The 18,929-nt window shown below is 33.5% G+C and overlaps 1 long non-coding RNA gene across 1 annotated transcript; it reads left to right on the top strand.

The window, feature by feature from the left end:
- Positions 1-10,895: 10,895 nt before the first annotated feature.
- LOC148845043 (uncharacterized) lies at positions 10,896-11,624 on the top strand. The gene is made up of 2 exons (XR_016102081.1): positions 10,896-11,288; positions 11,443-11,624. It is a non-coding gene; the product is annotated as an uncharacterized LOC148845043 (long non-coding RNA).
- Positions 11,625-18,929: the final 7,305 nt, after the last annotated feature.

Below are 18,929 nucleotides of genomic sequence, written 5' to 3'. Positions count from 1 at the left end.
CAATTACATGAGAAATTGCACCTGCACATTTGATTGAAAAATTAGCTTTTCTCTTACAAAACCCACTTTTAAACTTGTCCTATATTTGAAAATTATAAGCTTTGTTTTCAGTATTTTAATAGGAGCTGATTTACACTCCTTAGAAATAGTAGAGGAAAGTATGGGGGTTTGATACCGTGCAATGTATGCGCACGCGTATGTGCGTGTGTGTGCGGTGCAATGAGGCGCTTTAGAGGCGCACTTTGCTCGCACTTCTCTAATGTTTGAAACATCAACGGTCACGATTCGATTGGGTGTGATCAAGAGACACAATTCAAGGTGTCTTCTCTAAACCAGCACTTACCTTTTCTTCATAACTCTTCATAAACTATTTAAGGAGCATGAATTTGACTTCAAAAACACATAATTTCAAAATCCTCTCTCTCTCTCTCAATCGGTCTGCTACAGTCTCTTTCTCTCACTTAATCATCCATTAAGTGACATTTGAAAAGTCAAAAATACCCTAAAAATGTCATATAATTCTCTTTATCAACCATCCAAATTTTGACAATAAAATAAACAATTCCAATTTCTAATTTCTTCTAAACAGTTACCAACGTTTCTGAATAGAAGAGGCTGCCAACATCTAACCACAGTAGATTCATTGGGAAGAGTGGTAGGAGAGATTTTTAGAGTTATTAGCTCCTCAATTGCTTTTCCTCCATAACCAATTTCGCATAACCAATTTCGCATCTGGCTTTCCAGTAAAACCTAAGAATTATGGAGAAATTGCTAAAAGTGATAATGTCATCATCTAAAGTGTTGCCAAATCATCTTCCACCAGTGGCTAAACCACACTGTCAATGTCCAAGAGCTTCTGTCATCTATTCGAATGCCTAAGCAGGAAGCAAACCAGAGTGGGGTCGTATTGCTGGGCATCAAAGAAAGAGATGGTCCACGTCTTCTTCAGCATTATTACAAAGGGGACAAATATCATCCACCATTTTAGAAAACCTTGCTAAATAATGCCTTACTAGGAGGATATTCTTTAAGGCATCTCCAAATAAAAATTTGGGTTTGAGGAGACAGCACCTGTCATTGTCATAACTTAGACCATGAGAGGCTGGAGTTGCAAGAGAGCTCAAGGAACTTTCAGCGTTCTCCTCTTGTAGAAGTTTCTAAGCTAATGCACTCGTGAAGCCTCCATGGGGGTAAGAGTCCAGACTAAGTGGCCATTTTGAGATGTTGCTAAGTACCATGGGTAAATCTAATTTCAAAATCTGTTGGGCAACCATATGGTGGAATTGATTCATGACTAGAGATGTATTCCATCTTCCATTCACAGGGTCAATTAAGCTCACAAATTTTCTATTAATTCCATTGTGGTCTGTCTGAAGAGTCGTTGGGCCAAGCCATGGATCTCATAAATGTTGGTAGACCAGCCGTTAGCTATATATAATCATTTGGGCTCCTTTTAGGTCTGATCTGACCTCAAGGATGCATTTCCAGATTAGTGAATCACTATTCTTCTTCTTAATACTCAGAAAGAATTTATGATGCCAATGTATTTATGAGATAATAGATCTGCCTCTTTCATTGAGAAAGCATCAAGCAAGTTTCATAACAACAACTTTGTTTATAATATTAACATCTGGAAGGAATTAATATCGAGTCCTCCCTTATCCTTTTTCCTATGAAAGTTATTTCAATTGTGAAGATAAATATGAGGTTGTCAAGATTAGTAACCCCACCAAAAGTCATGTGCCATGGCATTCACTTGAGAGAAAATGTTGTAAGTCAGGAGTTGGGTTGCCATGAAATAGGATGGGATAGTCGTAATGGTTGATTTGATAAGAAATTCCCTTCCTGCGCGTGCATTGCAAGTGAGAAAATTTTCTTCATATTAATTGTTTGAACTTCCCTTCCTGCGCGTGCGTTGCACATGAGAAAATCTTCTTCATATTAATTATTTAAATTTTAAATATATCATAATAAGATAGAAATTGAGAATTAATAAAAGTAACAATATGATTAAAAATAAACTTAAATGCTTGTAGTAAATGTGTACATACATTGCACGTGAAATTTTGAAATTGCAACAACAACAACAATTATTATTATTGTTAACATAAATAAAAATAATTTTATTTTAACAAGCGTTTTTATTTAATATGATGAATATATAACATTAGAAATGTTCCAAAATGTTTTATTTCAATTATGATATCATGAGTTTCTTTGAAAAGTTGGATCGTTGATCCACCATCTAGATAAGAAAATAGATTAATTTGCTTTGGGATTAGTTTTAAATTATATATTTCATCTACATTATATAAATAATTTTTATCTATTACAATTAATTTTTTTAATATATCATATATTTTATTTACTTTAATATTTTATTATTTAATTATGACATTATTTATTAACCAATTTGACCCTAAATGTTTAAATTGCTTACCCACCACTGGGAGGGAAGAAAATAGTTTTATTTTCAAACTACTTTTCAAAATATTTATATTTATACTATTCAAATTAATGTTGTGAATTTAATTAATAGAATTTAATGATGAGAAAAGTATATCTCAAATATAGGATTTAATGAGAGAATATACCTTAAATATGAGATTTAATGAGAGAATAGGAAAGAGTTTTATTTATAGTTAGTCTTAAATTTTATATTCCATTTTCATCATTAATAAAAATATTTCTTATTTATCATACTTATTATTGTTTTATATGTAAATATATGATATTATAATTGTTCCATTTTTTTTAATATCTACATTATTATGCATTTTATCTATTTTTGAATTTTATTATTTATCTATTTTACCCAAAATGGTTTAATTTCTTACCACCGCCTAGTTGAAAACACTATTTTTGATGGTAGGTTTTAAAAGTATAAGTTTTTATATTATTGGAATTATTAATTTATTATGATGGATTTAATTAGTAGAATTTAATGATGAGAAAAAACAAAAATGACTTAAATATATGATTCAATGAAGATGAATGCAAATGAATACCTTAAATGTTGAGATTTAATGAGAGAGAATTGAATGCATTGATTATCTTAAAATTACCTATTTTCAACTCATTTAATATCAATAATCGATTATCCTATTTACCCTCATTTTTTTTATCAATAAATTTAAATATAGAGGAATTAATTTTGTCCTTAAAAAATTCCAAAAATATTTTTGAGACTTTTTTTTAAGTAGTATACATAGATTTAGATTTTTGCACTTTTCGATAATGAAATACCAAGTCCCCGCCTTACTTCCGGGTTTGAGAATAGGAGTGCCTACATATACCTCCTTATCGTTCATGCAAGCCACTGCCAAATTTTGAACAATTTATTTCCTTATTCTTGTATGGACATTAATTTCTGCTGAAAAAGATGACAGATTTCTCCAAATTTATTTGTTGACAAGACACTATGCCAAAGTTGTCCCAAAAATTAAAATGACATCCACAATTAAACATGGGATGCTTAAATTTGGCATAATCTCTTGGTAACATTGAAACCACAGGCGTTTGAGGCTTGAAAGTATGACAAACCCCGCTTTTGAAGATTCCAAAAAACAAAAAGAAATCCCACTCAACCCGCTTTAATAAATCTAATTTAGGCAATTCTTCATAAAAACCCCGCTTTTGAAGATTCCAAAAAACAAAAAAGAAATCCCACTCAACCCACTTTAATAAATCTAATTTAGGCAATTCTTCATAAAAACCCCGCTTTTGAAGATTCCAAAAAACAAAAAGAAATCCCACTCAACCCGCTTTAATAAATCTAATTTAGGCAATATCTCCACTCCCATGTCCCTATCTTCCTAGTGTTGACTTTTGACTTCAACTCGAGAAAATTAAGAACTTTTTTACAAGATTCCCTCAAAACGTAACTCCCAAAACCAGCTCATCAATTAATATACCAGAGTAGAGTAACCGACTCCAATTACAATTCAATTCTATATTTTGTCTACAATTAACACCCAATCAACTCTATTTACAATTCTTTGCGTTTCACTTCATATTCCAAAACGTATGCATGCAGGCGTGCGAATGTCTCATGATTTAAGCAAATTGAAAAGCAAGGTGTGAATATAAATTAGTTACAGACCTATTCTCCTTATTGCGGAACTTGCCTTACGTACCTATCACCAAGCAAACATCCAAAACAAAACAAAGAAGCAAGGATTAAGGAGAGATCGATCGAGATGGTAGCTTCTAACATTTGTTACTTGGTCGTCCTATTATTAGCAACCTTGTTGATTGGCGGAGTTGTAGTCTCCAGCCACCAGGTTCCCATCAAGGAAAATGCTGCGTGTGATGGTGTTCTTCTGTCTATAGGATACAATTGTTGGAGTTACATTCAGTATCCTGGGCCCAAGACTCCACCATCACGAACATGTTGTAGTATTGTGAGGAATGCTAACATGCCCTGTGTGTGTGCAAGTGTTACTGAGCAAGAAGAGACTCACATTAGCATGGAGAAGTTGGTCTATGTGGCATTTATGTGCGGCAACCCACTTTCCCATGGTACCAGATGTGGAAGTAAGTATGCATGCATCGGTATCAAAGCTTATAATTAACCATCATGCTTTTTCGGTATCATATATAGTTAGACTCTATATACGTGTGTGTGTGTGAGAGAGAGAGAGAGAGAGAAGCCAATTAATATGTTTTTTATGACAGTTAACAATGTGCAATGAGATTTATTGATTGGGCATTTCTTTCATATAAGCATTGGCATTCAGGTGAAAGGTAGGGGTGCAATTTGGATTGGCCCAGATTAAACCTGTTTATAGGTCAAGTTTTAGAGTAGGTCCATTCAAATTTTGGCAAAAGTTAAACCCGAACCCGGCCTATGAACAGATCTGGCCCAGATTAATCTTTTACATTGTTTTGAGTTCGGCACTTAGGTTGGGTCCTTCAAATTTTGACAGAGCACAATTTGAATCCGCTCAAATTGCACCCCCTAGAATCGCCCAGCAAAAAGGGCCTGCACTGGCCGCCTAGGTAACACTTAGGTTATACCTTGATAACAATGATATATAAGTATTTTTTATGGGAAAATCTATGATGTGGAAAAAATATATGGTATGAGAAGGTTTTGACCAATCAAAACCCACCCATGAATATTAACAAATAACACCTGATTGACTACCACATTCATGATTTTATTTGATTGGTCAAATAAAGTTTTTCAGATATCATATCTTTTTAATATTATGGTCAAACCTTTTTTTTTTATTTGTTAAATATGATATTCTTTTAAGAATTATTCTATTTTAATTTTACATATTTTAACTTACTTGTACATGCATTAAAATTAGTTGGTTGCTCATTGCTTCGCTATTTTTCTATTTCAGGTTACACCGTCCCATGACGAAAAATGACAAGGACAAAACAAATAATATGTCGCCGTAGCTGATCAATAAATAAATAAATGTTGTATGAGAAATCAAACCATCAATGTACCTTCTCAACTATACATCGATGGTATTATATAAATTTTTATAACTGCTTCATTTGTTAGCATTAATTGCAGTTTCATTTGTATGGGACTACAACTATGAGCGAGTGCATAACAAACTGGGAATATCTCTCTAATTATATGATTTGTTTTAGGGGAGATATTTTCAATGCAAAGTTATAAGGGGTTGCTCGAACGATGCGAGCATCGAGTTGCCGTGACAGAAGCCGAACTCTTCCCCAACCATGACGTTGCCAACCACAAAGAAAGGATAACTTAATAATAAAACATTTGTTTTATTAACATATAAACAGTTAACAATTCACTGCTATTTTAATTAAAATTATATTATCAAAAGTGAAGTTCAAAATAATTATTGATGTCAAGTATAATTGGGTTAGACCCAATTATCCAAATTAACAATTAGTTTCATTCTGGGTCTACTTTATACAACTGATTAATAATTGATTAGGCACTACTCCATCTTGGCCTCTTTTACCGTTTTTTCCTGCCAAAATGAAAAATGGCAATTCAATTTAACACTGTTTTCAAAATTGGACCAGACTAGATGGTTGGACCGAAAAAACTGGGAATCGATCATCTGATCAGTTTTGTTTTTCTTCAAAATCATTTTTTCCTCTAAAATCGTTGATTTTGGTCAACAAACCGTTGAACCGATCAATTAACTGTTTGAATCATTCAAACGGTTTTGACTATTTTTTAATTTTTTTTATTTTTTTATCAGAACGGGCCAGTCGTTTGGGTCGAACGGTCAAACCATTCGAACTGGTAATGGACCCCTGACCGGTTCAGTCATCGGTTCGGTTTTAAAAAACATGCAATTTAATACCTCTTTTAATTAATTTATGTGTTTTTCACTTCATGCAAAATTTGGAAACGCATTCACTTAAACAAACTTCTCGTTACCGGAGCAGATTCTAGAGTAATGGTGTTCTGGAGATGGGCTCCCTATACCTCCAGAGTAGTGTATTTGTTATGGGAAGATGTTCTGTGGCTGCGTTTGATTGCAATGTAAACACAAATATGTGTACTATATTTTTATCTATTTTTCCGTTCATGAATACAATCACGGTTTATATTTTAAATCATTTTTGCATTCATCATGTTTGTTTAAAATCGGTACAAAGGTGTGGGCCCATCAGTAAATGTTTCAACTATCTTATGTTTCAATGCCTCAACTTTGATCAAAAAGTTAATTATCAAATGAATACAAAATTGTATTCAAAAAATAGGTACCGTAATATTCTTTTTTTAGAGTACAAAAGTGTCAACAAATATATTTTTACTCTGATAATTATTATTTTTTTACGTTTCAAACAAATGCTCGCATACACAAACAGGGGTGCATAAATACCCCGACGTTTGTATCGCAAACAAAAAGCTAGCGCACATTATAAGAGTCAATGTGAATTCATAGTGTCAAAATTGGTCCATTCGTCTAAATAGCTCTATATATAGTTATGTACCCCACTAGCATTTAATTTGCTGCGAACAAAGAGAAGATAAAAGATAGTGAATGAAGGATAATGAGAATATTAAACTGCAGAAAAGGATATGGTGAGTTCGGATGGACTCCCCATAGAGCACTCCTTAGAGTACCTCACAGTCCATCCCCCATACATTGGGACCATCTCGTGCTTGTCATTAGGCACACAATGGAGGCGTAACTGCGTAACCCATCTCCAAAACTCATAAAACCCCAACCCTGTTGAAGGCTACAACACTAAACCTTACCAATGAAACAGTTGACCCCTTCAGATTAGTTGGCACTTTTATACTGATTGATTGATTTCAAGTGTTTTTTTTGTTTTATTATTATTATTATTATTATTTTAAAATAAGGTAACTTTATTAAGAAAAAAAAAGTATACAGAGTAGCCTGGACCTAGCAATCCTTATAAATAGGGGATTTCCCCTTGAGGGGGTCCTTTCAAAAACATTTCACCCTCGTTTGATGCTCTGCAACCGTTTCCATTAGCATTCGAATCCAACTTTCAAAACCCACAAACCAGTAATATTATATAAAGATATAAGGCTCAGTTTGGAAAGAGTACAAATACAAACATGCACAATATAAATACATACAAAATATGTTATTATTTATTCAAATTAATATATTATTATAATTCAAATTAAATCATTAATTAATAAATATATAAATATATAACTAATTTACAAAATATATGGGATCCATGAGAATGTAGAAAATCCATGCATCCAAGCGTCCGAGAAACAAGTCATATTCAACTAATATATTTTAGTTACTGATTCAATTATTTATATTTTATTATTTTCGCTAATGGGTATGTAACTTCTTAAAAATTATTAATGTAAGTTATGTTAATTTTGTAAATGATACATTTTTGTTTCTATAAATAATAAATATGACATAAATTAGTGTAAATTAAATTATTAAATAATAATTTAAAGAAATATATAATATAATTTAAAATATATCTGATGCATTAGAATTTTTAAGATTATCATATTATATGTAATTCATAAATTTTAATTACTAAAATAATTACGTTAGAATTTTTATTTCTATAAATTATGAAAAAAATTCAAAACATTATTTTTTTCACATAAATTGTCGATGGATTAATGAATTTGATATATCATTCATAAATACATCTTATGGTTCTCTCCTACCATTAAAGGGATTTCTCAGTTTGTTTGGAAAAAACCACGAATCTACTAATATATACAACACAAAGCATCATAGATCCAATAACAAATCAACATATCCTTACATTTCAAACACCAAGATATGTAGTTCAAGAATCAAATGAAAGAAGTTTATTATTCCAATTTGGTAATTAATCTTAGACCAGAAATAACTTTCTAGGCGTTTTGTTTTCCCACGTTTGAGTGTATCCTAATTTGGAAATCTCACGCTATGGTTGAACAGTAGGGCTGGCAATTTTGACTCCAATTCATTTCATCCATCCAATCCATTCATCTTAAAATCCATCCAGACCCATCCAATCTTTCGGTAGGTTAATATGGATCGAGTAACCCATTAAGGTCAATGGAAAAAGGGTCAGGGTGAGTTGGGTTGAGGATACCCATTAGGGTCCGGATGGGTTGGGTCGAGGGTACCCATTAGGGTCCGGATGGATTGGGTCAAAGTCATTTCTATCTATACTTGCCAAATCTCAAAAAAAAAAAAAATACAATAGTTGAACTGAGTCAAATTCAAGCCTCTTAATGCATTTATATCTCATTACAATTTCAAACCACCATGCCACGTCATTTTAGAATTAAAATTAAAATAAAATAGATTTTATTTTTTCGTGTTCACATGTAATTTTACACAAAAGCAATTTTATAAAGTAATTTTATGAAAAGGACTTTTATAAAAGCACTTTTACAAAAGTAATTTTACACGAAATCACTTTTATTAAAGTGTTTTTATGAAAATATTTTATGAAAGCATAAAAGCACTTTTATAAAAGTACTTTTATGAAAGCATGAAAACACTTTTATAAAAGTGCTTTTACGAAAGTATTTTTATGAAAACACTTGTACATAAGTACTTATACAAAAGTACTTTTGTGAAAGCACTTTTATAAAAATTATGCCTTTTTTGCTATTTTCTATATTTTTTTGTATTTTTCTACATTTTTTGTATTTTTTCTACATTTTCTGAATTTTATGGTATTTTTCTACAATTTGTTGGTGCTTTTCTGCATAATTTTTGCATTTTTCTAGTGTTTTCATGCATTTCTTGCAATTTTCTAGTTTTTTTTTGCATATTTTCTGATTTTTCTGCAAAAGTTCTGAATTTTCAACATTTTTTAGTTTTTTTTTCATTTTTCATAATTTTCTGGTATTTTTTGTATTTTTCTGAATTTTATGTAATTTTTGTTTTTTTTTGTATTTTCTGCAATTTTTCTATTGTTTTCTACATTTATCTACAATTTTTGTATTTTTGGATATATGGGTTGGCTTGACTCGCTTTTGTCACATGACAGTCTTGAGAGAGATTATTCTCTTAAAAATTATTATTTCGAGTATACGGGCCGTGCCAATCCTTTTTTTGTATTTATAGGCAAAGGTAGGTGGATTAGTATGGGTGAGCGTGATTAAGGGTCAATATGAATGAATCAAGTGGGTCAATATGGATGGATCAGGGTGGGTTATGAGCCTTTAACAAGGATGGATGATGGGTCATGGTGGGTTGGTGGGTCAATATGGGTGGATTGGCATTCAACCCTTACCCAACCCACCCCACTTGAATATACAAGGTTGTAGTCTTCAACCATGGATGATAAAACCTCACTCACCATTTGTTGTGATTAGTAGGGGTGTAAATCGATTGAATTCGAATTGAATCAAACAATATTTGAATTCAAATCTGATTAGAAAATTTGATATATATTAATGCTCAAATTTAAATTCGATTAAATATTTGAATATTTGATATTTGATTCAAATTTGACTTATTAATTATTTTAAGTAATTAATAAATATATAAAGCAAATATTTTATTATATGAAATATATAAATATATAAGATTTATATAATTTAATTATTGTATCTAAATTCGATTTGATTATGTTAAATTTCAAAATTGAAATCAGATTTTTGAATACCATTGACACTCCTAATGGTTAGTTTCATGTTTCAACCTCTTTAATGGAGTCTAGTAGTCATTGCTACTTGGGTGACTTGACTCGCAATTGACAACCAATGCAGGGGCTGAGCCAGAAATGTTTTATAAGGGGGGCCAAAACCTAAATGAAGTATGGATGGACTCATCCATAGGGGGGCCAACCATTGAGGTGGAGAGTGGGGGAAGGGAAAATTTACATAAAAACTGTATTGTTGTAAAGATTTTCTGAACCATAGGGGGGCCATGGCTCCCCTGGGTCCCCCCTGGCTCCGCCCCTAAACCAATGGTTAATTACTGAGGTCTATTCAGTTTGTAGTCACAATCAAAATCCTTTAGAATTAGAATTAGAATGGTTTACTTACTCACACAGTTTATTTGTTCCACACAGGAATTAGAATGAAAATTGAAATTAACTAAAATTCCTCGAATAGAAAAATGCCATTAGGATTCTGAATCCACCCAACCAAACAGTTGAAATTGGAATGACCCATCATTCTAATTCCAATTCTAAGTCTCTATTCCTCCAAATCAAACAGACCCGGATTCTCACTACCCTTTCATTCTAACAATGGCAACCCTCAAATACTACTTGTTTGTCACCACACACAATGAACTAGACCAGACTCGTAACGTAATCTATCATTTCATTCCGGGATTAAATGTAACGTATAATATATATGATTACAAGTTTCTCTAAGGTGGAGCCAATTTCATGGTGAGATAACAACGTGGCAGCGAATTTGACCCACATCCCCTTTCCTAGCTCTATATATGGCGGCCATGAGCAGCCCAACGATTGCACCAAAACCAAATTTTGAGAGACAGAGTGAGAGAGAGATTGAGGAAAGGAAAGAAGAGAGAAAGAGATAATGGCAGGTTATAAGTATGGTTGTTTGGCCTTGGCAGTGTTGCTGGTTGCCGGAATTCTAATTTCCGGCCACCAGGTCTCTGCACAAGGTTGTGAAGGTGATCTTGAGGGTTTAGTGGAACAATGTGAGCAATTCGTTCAGAAGCAGGGGCCACAGGTTCCACCATCGCAAGCTTGTTGTGATGTTGTGAAGAAGGCTAATATTTCATGTGTATGTCAACACATCACCAAGGAGGTGGAACAGATGATAAGCATAGATAAGGTCTTCTACGTCGCCAAATACTGTGGCAATCCGATTCCCCAAGGAACCCAATGCGGAAGTAGTAAGACTCAATCTCTTTAGCCAATCCATCATCAGTTATCTCATTTAATTTGTCATTCTCTTCCTTTCTCCTAATTAACAAGAAATCCTAATAACTTTGTCTTCTGTAAAAATTACTTTGGTTCATTAAATAATGTTTGTTCTTTTGGTTTCAGGTTAACTGCACAGTTCCATGGGAATGGAGTTGATGAGAGAAGTAAAAGGAATAAAGAAAACTATTAATTTGTAGTCTTAATAAATGAAGTGGGCAAGATTTTGTATGAGAAACAACCATTTCCGTTTGTTCTATGTACCCACACTTACTAATATATAGTTCTCATATTTTATTTTCATTCAAGCATTTTGTATTTGGGAAAATACTATATGACCACGTAAAGGGTCGGATATCAAAGTGGGCTATATGAGCGATCCATCTGTGGGATGTGAGTCCAATATACCCCATCCTACTCCTCAATGAGACGACTCCAGAACCCTATCCACGAGAACCCTGCTCATGCCTACCCACAATATACCATTCCTATGAATTGGAAATTTCTCCCCCCGTATAATACTATGTAGAGGATAAGATGTTCTCTATGTGTGATTGCAATAAATATGGGCAGGATTCTCCTGAACAGGAAATCCGGGCTCGAATAAAACTTATTCGATCCCTTAATTAATTAAAGTGAATAATTAATTAATCACTTAGACTGTTAAACGAGGGAGTTCTCCTAATCCCTTTCATTCCGGCTCACACCGACCTTATAGGGACATCTTACCGTGCATTTAGAACATCTCTGGTATTTATATATTATTATTTATTGGAGATGTTTCTAATGTACTGTGAGATATGGTTACAAGGTCATTATGAGACACGCCTTATGCCAGAAACAGATCTCAATTCGCCAAGCTGATATCACAACCATACATGTCGTATAAGATTCCCTCAAAAAACAAAATTTTACACTTTTACCGCAACTTGGTTTTACTGTTGCGATAAAACATTAAAACCACGAAATCAAAGCCATCGATCAGTTCGATGTATTATTATGCCCCATGATGAGTGCACAGTGTCTGAGGACTCAACCCCGAAAATTTACACTAGGAATAGTGGATAGTGTTAGTGTCCCCTTTTCTAAGTTGTTTTTATCTATGAAGATAGTTCAACTTCATTGTCACGAAAATTAATCTTTATTTTGTAGTTGTGGAAGATAGTTCATGAGTAGAGTTTTGATAACTTCTGTATTAGCGATTTAATTTCTATTTGCCTGATTTAATTTCTAGATATGTTGAATAAATTATTGGATATTCTGGCTCCACTGTATTCATTGGTTTCTTAAGTGTGTGTGTGCATGTCTCTTACTTAAAACATTGATTTCACCCGGATTGCTACCATCTAAAATATTAAACACGCTTTGGTAACTATAAATTTTATTGATACAGCCATCACAGACATGTTTTTGGATGGTTTAGATGGTAGAAGCTATAGGTGCAAGGTGAGCAGGCTTGGGTTGAATAATTATTAAAATTTCACGTAAAAATTCTATATGCGTCTCTTAATAATTAATAATAATATTAACAGTAGAATCACGCAAGCATGCAAGAAGAAACATCAACAGCAGCTTCATATTGATTGATTCTCCAAACACCTTCAATTCCCATAAATAATTATAGCTGTTGATTTTTAATAGCTACCCAAACTATATAATCTATGAATTAATCCAAGTTTTTAAACTCGATCGATATCAGTCGTTTCAGCAATTACTATAAAACGTCTTAAGCTCTGGTAAATAAGATGAAATTCATTTGTAATATACAATTATTAAGGACCTAGCTTCTATGCTTAAAATTAATTATCACAAATATTAGTGTTGATGAAATGGACGAATCAACCCTGTTGTGAGAGTTTGATCAACCCTGAGATAAACATTTACCTAATCGCGGATTGGATGACCCCTGTTGTGAGAGTTTGATCATTTTTCAAGCTTCTCAGTACGTTAATTGTATGGGTAACAATTAGACTTATTGATGGGCTGGGGCGGGCCGGGCTTTTACTCTTCATAAACATAATTTTGTTAGGATCGAGCCCGAAGTCCGACCTAACAGAAGAAAGAACTCACCGTCAGTGACTGTGTTTGTCGGTATTGAGTTCGCGTCTATCAGAGAGAGAGAGAGGATTTACCAGCTGGTGCTCAGTTCGTGGTGAGATGCAATTTTGACAGTGAAAAGAGGAGTCAATTCGTGTCCGAGAGAGAGAGAGGGAGATGACTCACCGCCGGTGCCTGTGTTCGCTGCCTCGCCGATGTCTGAGATTTGAAAGAGAATGAGTGAGAAGAGGAACGAGAGAGAGAGAGGGAGAGAGAGAGAGAGAGAGAGAGAGAGAGAGAGAGAGAGAGAGAGAGAAGGCTCATCGTCAGTCTGCCGGAGTTGTTGCGCTGGTGAATATTCGCCAGTTCTGCGACTACTTGAGAGTGTGAGGAAGATGTGAAGAGAAGAGAGGTTTGACATTGGATAGTTCAGCTAACAGGAAATGTGGAAAGAGATGAATGAGAAGGGTTAGGATATTAGGGTTTTTGTGTTTAGTCTATAGGTCGGGCCGGGCTATTTTGACAAATCCCAAGCCTGACTCGATTTTATTGTGGGCCGGACTTTTTGGCCCGAGGTCAAGCCTATGGGCTCATTTACGTGTTGAAGCCCGTCCAGGGGCTGGGCCGGGCCGAGCCGGCCCATCAGGCCACCCAGCCCATGAACAAGTCTAATAACAATGAGACTCATTGTCTTGTTAAACATCCATCAAATTGTAGATTCACTAGATTAGCCACATGTTTAATTATTAATGCTGCGTTTGTTTGCGATGTAAATACAGATTGGTGTAAAACCGCACTCTCAGTCCACGTTTGTTGGCATTTATTTGTGATGCAAATAAGTGTCGGTGTAAAATTCCACTCTCAGTTCATATTTATCGGCATTTGGATAGAATATAGTTTTTCATCCTAAATCAATATAAAACTCCACTTACAATAGAATTTTACATCAATAATCACAATTTTCAAAGTACAACAGTTTACAAACACAGTAATGGTTTTTACAAATAATATTAGCTGTTCAAGGTTTTAATTTTTAATACAAATTTTGCTTATAGAAGTGGGCCTTTGTAACACTGAAAAGTCGTTTTGGGCCAAAATTTATCTGTGAATTTGGAGACTGTTGACTGCCTGAGCTCCAATGTAATTTGAACCATTATCTGATCCATTTATAGAATATAAAAATACATGTGTCAATGGACCAGATTTAAATTGGAATCAATCTAAAATCAAACCAATTTAAAGAAATTGAACGGTTCAGACATTAAATTTAACTAATCCAGCAAAATGGTCCAGAATATTCTTTTAATTGGATTAGACCCAATCTATTAAACCATATCAGATTGGACCAAATCCAATCCAATTGACACCCTTACTTCAACCCACAAGATAGGGACCAATGAGTACTAAATCCAATACTATATTTATATGATTTAGGTATAAATTATCAAACATTTCTCCGGTCAATACACACCATATTTACAACACGCACTTTTTAAGTTTTAACATAATTGAGAGGTGTACCACACTCTAATTAACTCATAGTTTTTATCATTACCAATGTCAATATAATCCAATGATTTATCAAGCTAGGTCGATAATTTTACTGCAAACAAACAAAGTCCCCAAAATTGGGGCAAGCCAGTACACTAATATATGTTTCACGAGTCCGTGATCCCTTCGAGCATAATTCCATCCTGCGGCCTGTACAAATTAAAGAATTTCATCAATTCAAGGAATTACAGTATAAAACAATTAGGCCCTATTTGTTTCATGAGAATAGGGGTTTGGAATTAAAATCGGAATGGGGTATTCGATTCCAATTGTTTGGTTGAATAAAATTGGAATTTCATTCTCATTGTTATTGGAATGGCATTTCCTTATTTGAAGGAACCATAGGGAATGAAATTTCATTCCTACTGATTTTAATTCCTATTCTTATTCTTGTCTGAACCAAACAGACTATAAAAATGGGCCACTACCATTCTGATTCCAATGAATTTTGATTTTAATTCCGATTCCGACTGCCACTGCAAACCAAAGAACCCTTAAAATATAAGAAATGGTAACCAATATAACTTACATAAACGGGATTCATATATGCATCGGTTAGACGAGCAAGAGCTTGCGTGAAGAGACATGAGGTCATCTCTCTCCGGAAGAAATTGTTGGGGAATTTCTTATCAGCCCAAAGTTGGAAGCTAATCATAACGAAGGTAGCAACTCCGTCAATCCATGCGTCTAGGATGCCCGCATTCAGGGGTTTTTCATGACAAGTTTGAGGAAGGGTCCGAATGATGTATCCTACACCAACGATAGATCCTAATAGCTGGAATTAATTAACAATTCAAACTTCAAATTTTGGAAATGTAAGATTCATTGTGTGGAATTGAAATATTAGAATTTGAAATAGCATTTCAATGGTTACAAAAAATAAGAAAAATTAGATAGGCTTGAAATGGTATATTTTAATCAATTGTATTTGATTTTTCTTTTTTCGCTATAAACATATTTTTCAGAGCTCAAAGTTTACTCAAGTGGAGGTACTGCCATCTTAAAATTTTAGGAAAGTTCTTGATCAGTACCAAACTTATTTTAGGGGTTGTGGCAAGTTAGCCACTGAACTTCAAAACGTGTCTATGCAGTATCCCGAACTTTCAGAATGTGTCTAATAGGTACCTGTCGTTAACAATCCATCAGTTAATTTTGAAAATATCAAAACTGCCCGTCAGGTGTCATCTAATTTCATTATCTGCCACTTCCACACAAACCAATTTAAACAAAAATCCTTTCGTTCCAATCTTGATTTTAGTAAACTATGTTGTCGTTCCACCTTGATTCCAAGCAATCTTGTTTTTTGGCTTGCGGAATGAGAAAAAAAAAAACTCAAAAGGTTTGTGTACAGTTAATGAAGTCAAATCCAAACACCAATAAATTCTAGAATAAGCAAAGAAGAAATTAAGCTATACCATTGTAGTGCAACATTAACAATCAAAAGAACCTTTCCCTTGTAAATGTTAAGATTGCATAACTTCCCCTTGCAGCATCCTAACTGAAATAGGAAGGTTGCATCATCTATCCAAGATGAATTTTAGAACATACAGGAAATTTTCATTAGGTATATAAAATTAAAAAGAATAAAGAATATACAAGAACTGTAGCAATGGCGGTTTCAGCCGTCACTGGAACTTGGTCAGTTCCTAGCACCACTTTGTTTGTTCAGATTTGTTCTTGGCACCATCATCACTTCCTGGCACCATTGTAGTAATGGCACAACTCTTCAGTCCTAAAATAGAAGACAATGAACAATGTTTTTTTTCAAGGATAGTTTTAATATTTTAAAAATTTTAAGTGGCACATGTCATCACATGATAGACGAACTATTAATGGCAGAGACATATTAGACACATTCTGAAAGATATTAAGGTACTACATAGACACATTTTAAAGTTCGAGAACTGACTTGAGACAACCCCTAAAGTTCAGAGTATTGATTAAGAATTTTCCCTAATATTTTATTAACCTTTATCAAAATGAGATAAATTAGAGATCAGATCCACGCCTCATATCACCTTTCACCCATTTATTGGAAATATCTCCCCGTGATGATAAGTATGGGAGATGTTCTCAATGCACGGTGAGATGTCCATGTGGGGCACCCTCTTTGAGGCGCCAATGTGATCTCAATAAATTATTACAGGAGATGATGTAGCCGGTCTTGCTCAGAACCCAACAACAATGCACACAACTCGCTCTCTTACCCCCACCCAACACAAGACTTATAAATCTGAAACATAATATATAAACATTAAATAAAATGGAAAAAGACCGTTAAAGTACTTATAGGCGTAGATTCGTAGATTCATAGAAATGTGATGAACAGAATTATATGCGTAGATTCGTATAATCCTTGGTTTACTTGTTAAAGTACTTATAAAATGTTTTTTATCATCCCTCGGTGTGGTTTCATTGTCCTTTAGATTGTATAATTGTATTGAGCAATTTTTATGATATTAGAAAGGTATGATTCCGAATCATAAATTTCCTCTTCACATAATGGTACTCACAGTACTTGCAGCGATGCATTAAAAACATCTCCCATGAATGAAAACATTCAATTACACCCGATTTTTAATACTTTTAAAAATCCAATGGATAATGATGGATCATCAGCTTGAGCATTCAGGTTGAGTGAGTCAAACGATTAAATAGAATTTTACCCAAAAAACCGTTAAATTGATAATATTTTTTTTGGTGCTTAGCGGGATAATATTGTATATTTGGTCAGGCTGCGTTTGGGAAGAGTAAAAATACAAATATATATATATATATATATATATATATATATATATATATATATATATATATATATATATATATATATCTGTATAAATATAAAAATGTCTAGTCCAGAAAAATGCAAATTTGATTTAAATTGGTACTAATAATTTGAATTTATATTCTTGCCAAATGATTTTTAATTGTCATAAGTGCAAATAGGAATGCTGATGCTAGAATCCAAAATTTTTACATTGAACGAAGGCAAAAGTTTGCATCCATTTTCTGGATACAAACTTTTGCTTTCATTTGAATGTAAACTTACCTTGGAATCTGTATTTGCTTTCATTATCAATATACAAATACATTCTCACCAAACAGGCTTGCAAAACTGAAGAGAGTACATGTGCACTAAATGGGCATTTGCAACACCGTCACTGCTGTCTTTTTGCCATCACTACCCTCCTCCCATGCAGAAATTCACATTTCTGCCCCACAGAACATCCCGCCACTTATTAAAAACATCTTCCGATGATAATATCAGAATCAATGTTGCCATCATCGAAAAATGTTCCCAATATTCAACAGTGATGTGCTGTGGGGCATTATGGGGCAGAGATGTGAACTCTTGCAGAGTGGCAAGTTCTCCATTTTCCTTCCCTCTCTCTCCTTCCCGTCCCCTTTCTTTTTGTAGATCTATTCCCCTCTCTCTCTTCCAATGTCCCTTCTTCCTTTATTTTCAAATTTTAATTTTATTTTAATATATTTTTTCATGTCTTATTATACTTGATAATTATAATATAATTAATTAATTATTTTATACTGTCAACCCGCTTTGAACAGTTCACCAGTTTGGCCATCAGGTCCATATCCATGTTACCAAAGTCTACAATAAAATTTTGGAAATTAATGGGTTTAGAGTAAATGAACATGTAGACTAACCAATAAAAGTTATTTCAACATGTAGCAGATTAATCATAAAGCAACAAAATAACAAATTAATTAGTAGATTTGTATAATTATGTATTTATTTATTTACGGTCCATGAGAATATGAGATAGGAACCTCATGCGAAATGCCAACTAACCAATAAAACCCAATTTAACAAAACATTTACATCACGACTTAAAATAGAAGAGAGATATTTGAGGAAATAGTGTACCATAAGGGATTTTCTTTATTTCTACAGTTTACATATGGAAATAATTTTTTGGGTTTCTAAGAGCAACTTTTTGCCCTTAATATCAAATAGCTTTTTTGGGAAAATATCAAGAAAGGGCAGTGGATACTTATTCATCTTC

The sequence above is a fragment of the Nelumbo lutea genome, chromosome 7 (genome assembly GCF_056320005.1).
Source record: "Nelumbo lutea isolate HS-2025 chromosome 7, American lotus-T2T, whole genome shotgun sequence".
Lineage (NCBI taxonomy): Eukaryota > Viridiplantae > Streptophyta > Magnoliopsida > Proteales > Nelumbonaceae > Nelumbo > Nelumbo lutea.
The sequence above is the reverse complement of the archived record's forward strand: the minus strand, read 5'-3'. Positions and strand labels throughout refer to the sequence as shown.